At 25.5% G+C, this 13,153-nt stretch overlaps 1 protein-coding gene across 2 annotated transcripts in view; it reads right to left on the bottom strand.

Moving 5' to 3' along the window:
- LOC117177860 (inaD-like protein) overlaps positions 1-13,153 on the bottom strand; it is a 167,979-nt gene that overhangs the window by 139,048 nt on the left and 15,778 nt on the right. Inside the window, exon 1 of one of the 2 annotated variants that reach the window (XM_033368887.1) lies at positions 6,476-6,743. The exons of the other annotated variant lie outside the window; for it this stretch is intronic. The gene's annotated coding sequence lies outside the window, so the exon portion shown is untranslated. Of the gene's footprint in view, positions 1-6,475; positions 6,744-13,153 lie in introns of those variants that run through there. 2 annotated transcript variants of the gene reach the window in all.

The following is a 13,153-nucleotide window of genomic DNA, read 5'->3' as shown; positions in this document are numbered from 1 at the left end:
AGAAGGCGGTGCGTTCAAAATTGCTCAAATCGCCGCCGCCGATCAAGACAGTCGGCGCAACCCTCTACTATTTGGTTTAAAATTAACTTTTTTGTTTAAGTTTCGTATTTTTTAGTTAGAAAATTTAACTGTTTTGTATAGAAAATTCGTCTTTTTGTCTTAAAAATCAAACCATTTTGGAAAAAACTTTTACAATTTAGTAGAAAATTCAACTAGTTTGTAGAAAATTAGTTTTTTAAAATTAAAATTGTATTTTTTAAATGAAAACCTAACCATTTAATTTTGGGGTAAAAATTATATATTTCTGATTAATCTTCCTGCTTAAAAATTTATCTTTTTGTCGAACATTCAACTTTTTTGTAGAAAGCTCGTCTGTTTTACTAAAAATTCATCTTTTTTGTTTAAAAATTAATCCTGTTGATTAAAATTGTAATTGTCTTGTTAAATATTTATGTAATTTGTTGAAAGTTTATCTCTTTGTTTATTTTTTGGTTGAACATTATTTTTTCAAATTAAAATTTAATGATTTCATTGTTTGTTGAAAATTTCCCATTTTTAGTTGAAAATTCATGTATTTTGTTAGAAATCCTATTTTGGTAAACAATTAAGTTGTTTGGTTAAGAAAGCGCCTCTTTAGTTGAATGAAAATCTGTTTTAGTTGAGGATTCAAAACTTTTGTTGAAAATTCGTTAAAATTCATGAAAATTTGTTAAATACAATTTTCTAAATTTTAAATAAAAATATTTTTGGTTATAAAACCAACTGCTACATTGGTTTTAAAAAAAACATCTTTTTTTGCACAATGCTCGAATTTTCGCTTGGAAATTCATTATTTCAGATGACATTTTTTTCCTTTAATCACTACAACAATTTTTTTAAAGCTAATTTTCAACTGTTGTTAAAATGTTAACTTTAACAGCGAGAAATTTTACATGCAACAAATTAAACTTTAGTCATCAGATTTCATTTGATTTTATTCAATTCTAGTTGATTAAATATTGCATATGTCAATAATAAATGTTTAATACCAGTCATAATATTAAAAAAATGTTATTATTATATTATATATTATTAATAATATTATCACATAATATTAATAATAAAATGTGCAAGATAATTTTCATTTTACGATTTTACATGTTTAATGAGGACGAAATAAGTTCGTAATTGTAATTGTCATTCTCTGCCATTTTTAACATGCAGACGTATCTCCATCCCATACCAATCGATTGATTCTCATGAAAATTTGCATAAATATTACAAATTACATATGCTGCTTAAATAAATATTGAAGGAAAGTCATCTGTAAATAATAATTTCATTTAAATTTTTTATAAATATTTTTATAACAGTATGTGGCTATGATATTATTGTTTTCAAAAATCAATAATATCCCATAAAAAACACTGCTTGCGAGCAAATTTCCTCGTGTACATGAGTATTAATATTTGTTTATCTTAAAGGTAATCAAAGCTGTAAAATTAATAAAAAAAAGTCGAGTAAGAATAGGAGAAAATATATAAATAGAATTGTTTTTCAATCAAAGAAATTGGTCAACAAATCAGTTTAATAAATACTGTTTTCTGTATAAAAAATTGTTATTTTAGAGTAATAAAAAAAACTGGCGGCTCCATCAAAACTTTATGTAATTTTATTTTGTTTAGTAACAAAATTTAAGTCCTTTTTGGCTAAGAAATTCTGCGTCTCAATTTTGTGTAAATATCCCAGCTTTTTTCCGTGTATTGTCATCATGTAATAAACATAAGTATGGTAACATAATAATAATTTATTGATTAATAAATTATTAGATTACAATCTCGCAAACTGTTTTTTTTTTTTCATTCTTCTAAAATAACACATTATTTTTTATTAAACAAAACAATTATTTATTAAACTAATTCATTGAAATAAGTCCTTTCATTTTAAAAAATTCCTATTTATAAATATCCTACTAATCTTATCTGGCTTTTTTTTTTAATTTACAATTTTCATTACCATTAACATAAATATTAAAAAAGTTAATACTCTATACTTCACGAAATTTTTTTACACTTAGTATTTTTGATGGGATACAATAAAGAGTTTTTAAAATTTTAGAGATGTGATATTTTTAAAGATGCAGTCTGTTACAGAATGAATATTGATAATAGAAGGTATTTTAAAATTCAAGTACTTCTCTTTAAAAATGTTTTCAGATCTAAATATGTGTATGATCTCAAATTTAAAAAATTGTATTTCTAATAGTATCAAAAAAGTAAAGTGCAAAATGCACTTCTGTAAATTGCATGTACAATTGCACATTACACATTCTATTCAGATAATGTAATCGCGCGATCTAATCATGTTGCATAACAATTCTAATTTGAATCAAAACACGTAGATTATTTCGAAAACCTCTGTAGTACATTTCCATGAATGTTTATTGTACAAAAACTCAAAAATATAAACAAAATTAATTGAATTCATTTACATTAAAGTGAATTTAGAAAGATTCAAGGGAATTCAAAAGAATTCGAGAGACTGCAAAAGAATTTGATGCAATACCTAAAAATTGAAGGTGAGTTAAAAAAAATTTCAGGGTGAATTCAAAGAAACTTACAAATCATAAAATTGGGTAAAATCAAATGAATTCAGAAGAACCGAAGTGAATTCCAAAAAATGTATAAATTTCCAATTGGAAAATTCACAAATTATAAAATTCCCGAATTTAAACAATAAAAAATTTGTTTTTGGTAAATATTATTTAATAATCAAAAATAAAATAATCAGATATTTTTATTAAAGAAAACAAATCAAAATGCTTAAAGTTCGTAACTTTATTGTTTGAATTTAAATTAAGAACCGTTAAAAGAATTTATTTGTAAATAAAAATTCTTGTTTTGGAAATTTGCACGGTATTTAAAAAAAATTACAAAAAATATGGTTTAAAACTGAATAGTTTCTTTTTAAAAAAAATCAATAAACTTCTATATAAATCAGTGCTGAATAGAATCCTGCAAAGTTTGTTTGGAAAACTTTATTAGTTTCAGAGAAAATTTCGAAAGAAATTTCTTTTTTCGTTAAAGGCGCACGTGTTTTTAACTTTATTGATATAAATATGATACACTTTTTATTTTAAATTTATAGAATAATTTTAAAAAATGTAAACAATGAAAAAATTATCTGACATAAATATTTGATTTTTTTTGATAAAGAAATAATATTTTAAAAACAACATTTTTTAATTGTTTAAATTCAGGAATTTTCTAGTTCGGACGTTTTGTATTGAATTTGCCAATTCGACAATAATTTAAACTGTTCTAGATATTTCCAATTAGCGATTTTATGTTTTATTTTTGAATTTTACAAACGATACACCCTACATTAGTTATTTATTGTGAAATAAGTCCTAAATTTTATGAAAAAAAAAACAACAACAAATTGAAGATATTATCGAGCTTAGAATATAAAAATGTGTAATTTCATTACAATTGATAATTTTGAAATGGCCTAAAATACACTTTTTTTAAATTAAAGGTTCACATACGAGATTAAAATGCGTTGATGATGTAACTAATGTTCTTTTAAATTGAAAATAATTCTATGAAGTTTATAAGAATTCCAGGTGAATTTAAACAATTCAGAATAAATTTATAAGAATTTAGAGTGAATTCAAAACAGTTTAAGGAAAATTCAAAAGAGTTCAAATGAATTGGAAAAAATAATTTAAAAAATTAACTGATGTCAGTAAAACGAGAGTGAATTTAAGAGTGAATTTAGAAAAATGAATGAAAAGTCAGGAGATTTTCATCAAATATACAAGAATTTGAGTGAAATAAACGAAATTTAAAACATCCAAAAATTTCCATTGAATTGAGTAAAATGGTAGTTTAGAAGAATATAAAGGGAATGAGAAGGATTCGATGAAATTCATAAAAATTAAAGGTGAATAAAACAGAATTCAAGTTAATTGAAAAAGGGACTTAAAAAATTCATTGAATACATAAACTTAAGAATGAATTAAAAAAAATTAAAAAGCGTTCAAAAGAATTTGATGTAAGAGCCAAGCATTCAAGATTCAAGTGAATTCCAATTAATTCAAAAGAAATTAAAACAATCCGAAATATTTCTTTGTTTTCAGTAAAACTGAAGTGAATTTGGATGAATTTACGAGAATTCTATAAAGTTATAACTAATCCAATATGAATTAAAAAGAATTCAGGGTAAACACAACAAAAATTTGATTTAATACCTAAGAATTGAAATTGCGTTTAAAAGAATTCAGAATGAATTAAAAGAAACTAACAAAATTAATTAAATTGGGTAGATGGAGTAAATTTAGTAGAATTCAGGCGAATTGCAGAGAATTCAAAATGAATTCAGGATAAATTATTAATAATTCAGGCTGAATTCGAAATGAATTGCAAGAAATCGAAAACATTAAATTGATTTGAGTAAGGTTGGAGTGAATTTGTGGAATTTAGGAGAATTCAATCGAATTCTATTGTTAAAACGAATCCAAGATGAATTGAACAGAATTTAGCGTGAATTAAAAAAAAAGTTAAAGTGAAAGTAATCAATATTTATAAAGTCCAAACAAATTCGAATGAATTGAGTAAAATGGAAACGAAGTCGAAGGGAAAATTCAATAGAATTTAAGTTTTAAAAAAATTCAAAAAAAATTTAACCAATGATATAAATAAAATTTTAGTTAATTTATATCAATATAAGGCAAATGAGAAAAATTCGATGAAATTCATAAAAATTCAATTTGAATAAAACAAAATGAAAGTGAAAATTTTTATTTTAATAACAAAATTCATTGAATCCTATAACTTTGGAGCGAATTTAGAAAAACTGAAGGGAATTTAAAAGAATTTGATTTAATGCCTAATGATTAAAGGTGCGTTTGAGAAACTTCAGGGTGCATCAAAATAAAATAAAAAATTATTAAATTGGGTGAAATGGAGTGAGTTAAAAAGAATTCAGATAAATTTCAAAGAATTAAAAATAATTAAGGCTAAAGTAATAAGATTTCATTGCGAATCCCAAATAAACCAAAATATTTAATTGACTTCATCAAAACTGGAGTGAATTTTTCGAATTTAGGAGAATTCAATCGAATTCGATAAAGTTAATACGAATCCAAGATGAATTAAGAAGAATTTAGCGTGAATTAGAAAGTGATTCCAGTGAATGCAACATTTTTTAAATAAAAATAATCTATTGAATTAAGTAAAATGGAAGCGAATAGAATTTAAGTACATTGCAAAAAAATGGAAAACAACTGTTAACTAATGGATTCAAGGGAAATAAAACAAAATTTAAGTAAACTGAGGAAAAAAATATTAACAATATTCAGTAACTTTAGAGTGAATTTAGAAAAATTAAATGGAATTCAAAATAATTTGATATAATGTCAAATAATTTAAGGGTTTCATGTAATTATAATCTATTAAACAAAATTTAAACAAAAGAAAAAGAAATACTTCAAAAAAATTGAGAAGAATTCAGTATAAATTAATAAGTAATCAGCGTTAATTCCAAATGTGTTGCAAAAGAAGAATTTAAGTGAATTTCAAAACATTAAGAAGAATTCAGGATAAATTAATAAGAGTGAATTCTAAGTGAGGAAACAAAAAAAAAGACTTAAAGAAATAAAAAGACGAACCAAGGCTTCAAAGTGAATTCAAAGAATTAAAACATGCATTAAGTTGATTAGAATCAATTAAATTTAGAAGAATTTAAGTGAATTTAAAAAAATTGAGAAGAACTCAGGATAAATTAACAAGTAAGCAGGGTGAATTTCAAATGAGTTGTAAAAAAATAAAATAATATCTCGTTAATTTCCCTAAAACTAAAATGAATTAAGAAGAATTTAAGGCAATTAAACAGAATTCTATAAATTTGATAGGAATTCAAAATGAATTCAAAAGAATTCGAAATGAATTCAAAAGTGCTCGACATGAATTAAAAAATAATTCAAATGAATTCTACAAAATTTTTAAAATCTTAAAAAATTCGGTTGAATTTAGGTAAATGAAAGTGAATAGAAATCTGATGAAATTCACAAGAATTTATGTTGAACTTAAATGTCTTCGGGATGAATTAAAAGAAATTGAAAAACCATCAAAAATCCATTAAATTTAGTGGATTTCAAGGGATTACAAGATTGATATTATCTCCATGCAATATATATTTTTTTATAGTTTTAGATTCATTCAAAAATAAATAAATACTTTCTGGGGTTCAAAGAATTTGTTATAATTCATTTTTAATCAAATAAAATGTATAGAAGTATTTTTGTAATAAAATAAAGTGCATAGAAGTATAGAGAAATTCAAAAATTCAAATTTTCGTTGGGCACCCTCGTATGCACGATCTAAACAAATACTTTTTCAACCACAGTAAACGTTATAAGTGCACAAAAGAGTTGTATAAATGAAAGAAAATCGAGGCTAATTGGGGATAATTGAATTAGAAACTAGTCACTCACCGATTTAAAGCTGAGCATTTAGTTTCGCAAATGTGTTGAATTTTCGCGTATTTCTTTAGCTAAGGATTTGCGTATTGCTTGCTTGTCCTGAGAAGAAGGTCCTTATAAAATTATGAAACAAGTGCAGCCAGAAACGTTTGTTCCGAGACATACCGAACGCGAGCTTGATTCTGAAACTGATTTGCAGTGATGACAAGTTTCTCGCACTTTTATTTGAAAAGAGTGAAAGGCAAGTGACGGAAATGATGACATTTTCGCGAAAGCAGCTGTGAGGTTAGGCCATCACTAGTTATTTCATACTAACACGAGTGGAGGCACAGAACAGTCCGCGCAACTTCGCGGAAAATCGGAAGTGGAGGACCTTCTCTGCATCTGCGCAACGCTATTTGAACTCCATGCTCGTTTATCGTCGTGCATTATGCTTTTATGCTTTTTGTTTAGCGGAAAAGGACGATAATAAAAGCAAGATAGAAAAGGTTAAGGAGTGGGGTTGGGTCGGGGGTGGAGGCGGAGAAAAGTCGCACATGAGGGTTGATTATTACTGATCAGATTTCAGATTATAGGGCTAACGAACCATAAATGATGGGTTGCAGAACAAAACTTGATAACCAACAAAACCGGAATTTTTCAGGAGAACGAGAAAACATTCTGTAATATCGAAATCAACGTATAAAGACAAAAGATAATTCTAGTTCCGAAAAATAGAAAGTGTCAGTTGCCAATCTCAAAGTGACAGAAACCTAACACTTGAACTGTCTTTGCTGCTGATCGCGACAAAAAGCGCAGTTTCAGTTAGAACAAAAAATAGAAACTAACTCTCAGTTGAACCTAATCAAAAAAAAAAAAGATAAATTTTAATAAAATAGTTGAATCTTCAATCAAAGAATATATATTTTCTACCAAGAAGATTAATTTCCTGCCAAGAAATCAGATTTCAGTTTATAGGGCAAAGGAACCATAAACTAAGGGTTGCAGAACAGAACTAGATTAAGAACAAAATCGATCATTTTCGGGAGGGCGAAAAAACATTTTGTAAATTCGAAATCACCATTTAAAGATCAAACAAAAGTCAATTCCTGACCTGAAGTGCTTATAAATTAATTCCGTCAAAATTTGATTAGAAAAGATTATCTAGGTCTGAGAAATAAAATGTGAAATTTGACAATCTTAAAGTTACAGGAATCTAAAACTGGAATAGGCTTGGCTGCGGATCGCGATATAAAGTGCAATTTTCAGTTTAAACAAAAAATAAAAACGAACACACGTGATAATGAGTAAAGGAATGGTAATATTTTCAACCAAAGACTTGAATTTTGAACTAAAATTATCGTAAAATTATGGATCTTTAACGAAAGAAATGCCTCTTTAACAAAGTGATTCAACCAAGTAGTTCAATTTTCATCAGAAAAAAAAATTTCTAATTAATAATGTAATATGTAGCAGAAATTTGAGCCACAAAGATATAAATTTTTAAAAAATCCTCTACCAAATAAGATCGATTTAATACCAAGGAGATTAATTTTCTGACAAATAATCAGATTTCAGATTATAGGGCCAACAAGCCATAAATGAAGGGATGCAGAACAGAACTAGGTAACCAATAAAATCGGAATTTTTCAGCAGAACGAAAAAACATTTTTAAAATCGAAATCACTATTTAAAAATAAAGAAAAATTCCATTCCGAACCTGAAGTGCTTCTGAATTGATGCCAAAAACCGTTATCTAGGTCCGAGAATTATAATGTGGAAATTGACGATCTTAAAGTGACAGAAATCTAAAACTTGAAAAGGCTTGACTGCGGATTGCAATAAAAAGTGCAGTTTCCAGTTTAAACAAAAGATAGAAAAAACACTCACCAGATTATTAAAGGAATAGTTGCATTAACATTTAAAGATATGAATTTTCAATTAAAACGATGAATCTTTAAACAAAGCAATGATTATTTTTAAATTGACCTTTAAGAAAATAGTTAAATTTTCAACCGAAAAAGATTAATTTTCCACTGATGACTAATATTATAATATTAAGCAGAAATTTAAACCACAAAATATTTTAATTCAAAATAAAATAATCCCCAACAAAAACAGAACTAGATAACCAACAAGATCGGAATTTTTTAGGAGAGCGATAAAATATTCTGTAAAACCATAATCAACATTTCATGATAAAAGAGAAGCCCATTCCAGTCTTGAATTGCTTCTAAATTTATGCCCAAAAAGTTTGATTAGAATACATGATCTAGGTCCGCGAAACAGAATGTGGAAATTGGCAATCTTAAACTGACAGGAACCTAAAACTGGAACAGACTCGGCTGCGGATTGCGATAAAAAGTTCAATTTTCAGAAAGAAAAAAAAATAAAAACTAATTCACGTGATAATCAGTAGAGGTACAGTTTAATTTTCAACCAGACATGAATTTTTAGCTAAAATTCTGAATCTTCAACCAAAGAGATGAGTTTTTAATAAAGTCACTCAACCTTGAAGCAAGTACATAGCTCAACTTTCAACCGAAAAAGATTAATTTTCAACAAATAATGTTATACATAGTAGATATTTGAATAAACAGTATTTCAATTTAAATAAAAAACAGTTCAGTTAAACGAAAAAAAGATATTTCATCAAGAAAGCATTTATAACAAAGCAGTTGAATCCTTAAACAAAAGAGATTAATTTTTAAACAAACAGTTGCGTTTTTAAACAAATAAGATTAAATTTCTGCCATAAGAGATGAATTTTTCAACATCTTTTAAACTGCCTGGAATTATTACTAAAATTTTTAAAATTCTTTTCAAATAATAAAAGCTAGGTCCGAGAAATAGAATGAGGAAGTTGACAATCACAAAGTAAAAGAAACCCAAAATTAGAACAGTTTCCGCTGCGGATCGCGATTGAAAGTGCAATTTTTAGTTTAAAAAAAAAACAAAAATATGAATTTTCAACCAAAGAAATTAATTTTAACAAAATGGTTCAACCTTCAAACTAGCAGTTCATTTTTCAACCAAAAAAGATCAAAGAACGTTAATCTTAACAAACGAAAAATTGCAATAAAATAGTTGAATCCTCAACCATGGAAGATTCATTTTCTGCCGGTAAAGACAAATTTTTAACAAAAGAGTTACAGTTCTAACCAAGAATGAATTATTTTTCAACATTTTTTGTTCTTTTTTTTAAATTATTTTTTTAACGAAAAATCATAAAAAATAATTCCAGGATTTTTAGGAAAAGTTGTTCATTTTCTTGAAACCATTCAAAAATTTTCGAATCATTTATCAGAAATCTTCAAATATTTAGAGACTGTTTAACATTTTTTTTGAAACTTTTCAAGTTTTAAACTATTTTTACATCTTTATAAAACTCTATAAAACTATAAAAAAAGTTTATAAAACTTTATAAAAATTAAAATCTTTTTTGGTTGAAATACTTCCTATTACAATATTAATTGAAAAGTCGTCCACTTTGGTTGATAATTGAACTACGTGGTTGAAGAGATTAAACCAATTTCTTAAGAAATAATTCTATTTGAAAATTTAACTCTTAGATTGAAAATTCTTTTTTACCTGAAATTTTAATTATTCCATTTTTGATGAAAAAAATTAACTTTTTTAGTTGAAAACTTTTAACTAATCTTCTCCATTTAAAATTTCTTATTTTTTAGTAAAAAGTGCAAATTTTTTGTCAAAAATTTGGTAGAAAATTTGTCTCCTTGGTTGAAAAATTCATCTCGTTGGTTAAAAATTTGGCTATATTATTGAAAATTCCTTATTTTTATTAAAAATTTATTTTGTTACTACAGATTTGTCTTTGTTTGTAGAAAATTAATTTTCTTAGTTCAAAATTTGTTTTTTTTTTTGTTCTTTTAACATTCATCTTTTTATATAGAAGTTATATTTTTGTTAAAAATACAACTATTACATTTTTTTTAGAATTCATCTTTGTAGGTTGAAAATTTAACTATTTTGTTTGAAAGTTTAATTATTCTGTTGAAAATTTAACCATATTTTCCAAAATTAATTTTTTCAGTCTTGTTGAAATATCAACTATTATAGTCTTGTTAAAAAATTATCTTTTCGGATTAAAAATTCGACTGTCTTCTAAAATATTCGTCTTTTTGGCTTGAAAATTCAACTATTTTGTTGAAAATGTAACTGTTTTTGGTTAAAGTTGAATCTCTTTTTTTAATTGGACCATTTTATCGAAACTTATTCTATGTAGGTTAAAAGTTTAACTATTTTTCTTTGAAAATTCGTCTCTTTTGCTTCAAAGTTGAAAGATTTGGTTAACTAACTAATTTGGTTCATTAACTTTGTTATCAAAAATTTTTCATTTCGGATTGAAAGGTTAACGGATTTTTAAAACATTCGACTTATTTTTTGAAAAGTGATCTTTTTGGTTGAAATTAATTAATTAATCATTTTAATTTCTACATTTTAATGTGAAATTGTTTTATTCTTTTTATAAAAGATTCTATGTAGAAAATGTTACAAGATTAAAATGATGGTATTATATATACTGGTATTATATAACTTTCTTAAAATGAGCAAGGAACGATTTTTTTAGATTGTTTTAACTGTACATTATTGTTCATGTATTTTGTTGAAGATTTTGGTGGACAATTTATCTTCTTAAAAAAATCATCTTTTTGGTTTGAAAATCAACTGTTTATTTAACAATTTAAGTATTTGGTTGAAAAATAGTCTTTTATGGTTAAATATTGAACTATTTAAACAGGATATTCACCTATTTGATTAAAAAATTAACTCTTTTGATGAAAATTTAAGTTTTTTATAAACCATTCGTCTTTTTGGGTTGAGAATTGAACAATTTAATTGAAATTTGTTTTCTTTTTTCACTGAATGATGCTTGGTTGAAAATCTCTCTAGTTGAATGTTCTAAAAAATAATTGAATTTTCAACCCAAAAATGTGAAGTTTTAGGCAAAAGGTTAATTTTCAATCAAATAGTTGAATTTTCGACTAAAAATGATACATTTTTCACCAAATATGGAATTAATTAATTTTAATTTAAAAGATTTAATTTTTAGCTATAGAAGAATCAATTTTCAACAAAACAGTTTAGTATTCAACTAATAATATGAATTTTGTCTAAAGTAATTTAAGCAAGTCGTTAAATTTTCAAGCAATGAAGATGGATTTTCAGAGAAAAGCGTAATAATTAAATTTCCATCTAAAAACGATCAATTTGAAGCCAAAAATCTAATAGTTGAATTTTCAGTTGAGAAAATTATTTTTCAGCTAACTTAGTTCAAAGTTTGAACTACTGAGTTAAAAATTAATTTTTTTTATTGCATATTCATTTTAGTTGTAAATTCGTCTCTTTGGATAAAAATGTAACCATTTTGCTTAAAATTCATCTTTTTGGATTAAAATTTCAAATTTTCGACTTAAAACTTAAAAATTTACTAGTATGGTTAAATTCTTTTATTTATTCTTGACCGAAAAATCAACTGTTTTGTTGAGAAGACGTCCTTTTGAGTAAATTAAACTGTTTTTGATTGAAAATTAAAGTCATTTTTGGTTTAAATATCAATTATTACATTTCTTGCGATGAATTCAATTTTTTTTTTGCTTAAAATTCGACTTTCTTAAAAGTTTAGGTACTGACTTAAAAATTCATTTATTTGTTGTTAAAGATTCATAATTTTTGTTGGAAATTCATCTCTTTGAATGATAATTTGTTCTTTTGGGAAGAAAATTGATCTTCTTGGTAAAAAATTAATCTTTTTGGTTGAAAATTAATTCCCACTGGAACTTGGATTTAATTAATCTAGATTCACATCTTTCCGAGAATTGATGCCTAGGCGGTTTCGTGATGAAAGAAGCCGCGGTGTCAACAGAGAGACGGTGCTCAGTCAAGTGTTATAAACAGCAAGAGGGCCGCACTCTTAGCGCGTTAGTTGCATCAGGTTGCACCATGCGTCCAAACCCAGCCGAAATCGTTCATGTGGAGCTGTTTACGTTTTTTCGGTCTGAATTTAGTTTAAAGGCTACTGCAAGCTATCCTGAATTCGGTATTAAGTCCAAGTTCTATCATATTTTTTGATCCATTTATGGATCATCCCAAAATAACGTAAGACGATTTTAGTTGAGGCAAAGTTTTTGGTAATGTCTTAATTTTTCTAATGAATTAACCAAAAGAACTACGTAGTTGAATTTTCAACAAAAAATAGACAAATTCTCAATAAAAAAATCATTTTAAATCCAAAAGTGGAATTTTTATTTTAAAAAATATGGAATTTATACACCAAAAAAATGAATTTTCAAATCAACTCCCAAGCCGAGAAATATGAATTCTCCACAAAAAAGTTATTTTATAAATGAACAGTTGAATTTTCAAGCAAATAGTTAAATTTTCAGTTTGAAGAATTCATTTTGAACCTAAAAAAATCAATTTTTAACTAAAAATTTAATATTTGATATTTCTAGATTTGAATTTAACCAATAAAGACAAATTTTCTAGAAAGCACTTGAATCATCAAGTAAAACTGATTAATTTTCAGTGAAAAAAGATGAACTTTCAATAAAAAATACAAGTTTTCTACTAAAATGGTAAATTTTCTACAAAACATTAAATTTTCAACAACTTATTTCATTTTTATTCGAAAGAGATTAATTTTTAATGAGACAGTTGCTTTTCTAACAAAAAAGATGAAATTTCTAC

The sequence above is a fragment of the Belonocnema kinseyi genome, chromosome 8, assembly GCF_010883055.1.
Source record: "Belonocnema kinseyi isolate 2016_QV_RU_SX_M_011 chromosome 8, B_treatae_v1, whole genome shotgun sequence".
NCBI lineage: Eukaryota > Metazoa > Arthropoda > Insecta > Hymenoptera > Cynipidae > Belonocnema > Belonocnema kinseyi.
Note: the sequence above shows the minus strand (reverse complement) of the source record. Positions and strands in the feature narration are given on the sequence as shown.